Source organism: Haematobia irritans, chromosome 5, assembly GCF_050003625.1.
Source record: "Haematobia irritans isolate KBUSLIRL chromosome 5, ASM5000362v1, whole genome shotgun sequence".
Lineage (NCBI taxonomy): Eukaryota > Metazoa > Arthropoda > Insecta > Diptera > Muscidae > Haematobia > Haematobia irritans.
In genome coordinates, this window is record NC_134401.1 from 124,224,201 (window position 1) to 124,227,183 (window position 2,983).

Here is a 2,983-nt window from a genome sequence, read left to right on the forward strand (position 1 = left end):
AAAAAGAAGCCGCATCTATGGCTCAGAAAATCCTTAAGGGAAGGTCAAAACCTTTGGATCCAAGTAAACTTTTTTTTGAGTGTATGTAAATATGGATTATGTACCAGTGTTTCCATTTTAAATTAGATAAATGGTTATCACCAGTTACTAGATTAACCTTTTAAACCATTCATATGTTTAACTTCCTTAAGGCAGCACATATTTCATATAATTTTCTCATCTATAGATGACACACCCCTACAAAGATTTTTCTCCATGTGACTCGAACAGAATGTCTATTGACCTTATTGATGATGGAGTAAAATTTATATCTTTTAACTTTGTATTGCCTTTTGACCCTCCATCCCCATCTGTCGTTATGAAATTTCATATCTATAGCCATTATATGTCATCTTCCACTTGGGGCCCATATCAAATCGCATATAATTTATGGTTACAACTAGAGTGTGCGGGGAGGGAGAGAAAATGGAAAATTTTAACTATGACAGTGAACATTTATCGAATAAACAATTAAATGTCACATGCATCATACTCCTCCTTCTCCTCGTCCTTCACTTACCACCACCATCACTCGCCAAAAAGCTTAGAAACTACGCAAACCACGACAATCGAAAAGAAGAGAACTTTTTGAAAAGTTCAAACATGGCATTTAAGTTAAGTGAATATGCTTCCACAACTGATATCCTTGTGGGTTATTTATAATCCTCCCCCTGTCAGTTGAAAAAAAAAAAAAAAACAACACAAGGACCACTGAAAAACTTTGCATTGGAACATTTAAATCCTAGAAAATATGTCACACAGCGAAACAATCTCATGGTGCGTGAATTATTAAACACCAAAAACGGAAAAGAAAAACTCAAAAACTTTTGTATCTGCAGAATTTTCACAAAGTTGTATTCATTGTTTTTTTGTTGCTATTCATTGGTGTGGCTTCACACCCCATCCCAAAGAAAAAAAAGAATAGAAAACTTTGTAGACATCAACAACCAACATCTCACATCGCTTATATCCTCTTCACTAATTCCGGCACAGGGTGCTGGTACGATGCAGAACGACATGCAATGCAGCTCCAATTCTCCACATCGGTATAAATAACCATATCCATAGCTAAAAGGAAAACGAATGTATTTAATAAATCTTTACACTTAATGTGCTAAAAACACTCATCGATTTTCACCCGACAACGATTTCCTTTTGTCTCAAAACTTTTCTCTTTACTCTGGGTGCTGGGTGGGTAAGTGCAACGGCATCAACAACTCCATTAGGGTGTGTGGCTGTGTGTTGTTGTTGAGTTTTGCTATGATGTCATTTTTGAGAAATGAAAAATTTTCCGGAATTATTGGGAATGCAGCAAATAAATGTCTTTCAATATGTATATCCACCATGTTTACTTGCAAAGTTTTTATACCAACCACCATAGGAAGGAGGTATAATATGATTGTCATTCGTTTTTCAAAATATCGAATTAGGTTAAAGTGGCAGCCCGATTAAGATTAAGGCTCACTTAGACTATTCAGTCCATTGTGATAATTTTTTTATATCGAATTAAGATATGTAATAAGAAAAAATTGTCGACTTTTATTTTTTTTCCAAAATTTTTAAAAATCGACTTTGGATTGTCGACTTTTCTTTTTTTCCAAAACTTTTAAAAATCGACTTTGGAATTTTTTAGGACTTTTCATGGCCAAATAAAACCGAAAGCCGTTTATGAAATCGTGGACATTCCGTTTTGATTTTTCGTGAACGTTTCCGTCTCATTTTGTTACCGTCCGTTCACAATTTTGGAATGTATTTTTATACCCATGGGGGTATAATAAGATTATCATTCCGTTTGTGACACATCGATTTCCGACTATATAAAGTATATATATTTTTGTGGAGAGGGAGAGAGAGAGATTCTAAGACGATATAACATGTCCGTCTGGCTGTCTGTCTGTCTGCCTGTCTGTTGTAATCACGTTACAGTCTTCAATAATGAAGCAATCGCGCTTAAATTTTGCACAAGCTCGTCTTTTGTCTACAGGCAAGTCAAATTTGCCGATGGGCTATATCGGTCCAGGTTTTGATATAGTCCCCATATAAATCGACCTCCCGATTTGGGGTCTTGGGCTTATAGAAACCATAGTGTTCAATAAATTTGCCTGAAATTTTAAATCTAGAAGTATTTTAGGGCCATAAAGATGTGTACCGAAAATGGTGAGTATCGGTCCATGTTTTGATATAGCTCCCATATAGACCGATCTCCCGAGTTTACTTCTTTGGCTTTTAAAATTCGTAGTTTTTATCCAATTAGCCTAAAATTAGAAATCTGGAGATATTTAAGGACCATAAAAACGTGTGCCGAAAATGGCGTGTATCGGTTCATGTTTTGATACAGTCCCCATATAGACCGATCTCCCGATTTTAACAGGTTGGCTGATAAGTCCCCTGTCTAACAAAGAAAAACACATTTTTTTGTCAAAATTCGTTTTTATTAATCAACATAGTTCCCTTCAAGAGCGATACAACTATTATAACGACCTTCCAATTTTTTGATACCTGTTGGTAGTACTCCTTCTGTTTTGCCTCAAAATTGGCCTCAGTTTCGGCAATCACCTCTTCATTGCAGCCAAATTTTTTCCTGCGAGCATCCTTTTGAGGTCTGAGAACAAGAAAAAGTCGCTGGGGGGCCAGATCTGGAGAATACGGTGGGTGGGGAAGCTATTCGAAGCCCATCGTTTGCCACCGTTCTCAATGACTTGTGGCACGGTGCGTTGTCTTGGTGGAACAACACTTTTTATACCCTCCACCATAGGATGGGGGTATATTAACTTTGTCATTCCGTTTGTAACACATCGAAATATTGCTCTAAGACCCCATAAAGTATATATATTCTGGGTCGTGGTGAAATTCTGAGTCGATCTAAGCATGTCCGCCCGTCTGTCCGTCTGTCCGGCTGTCCGTCCGTCTGTGGAAATCACGCTAACTTCCGAACGAAACTAGC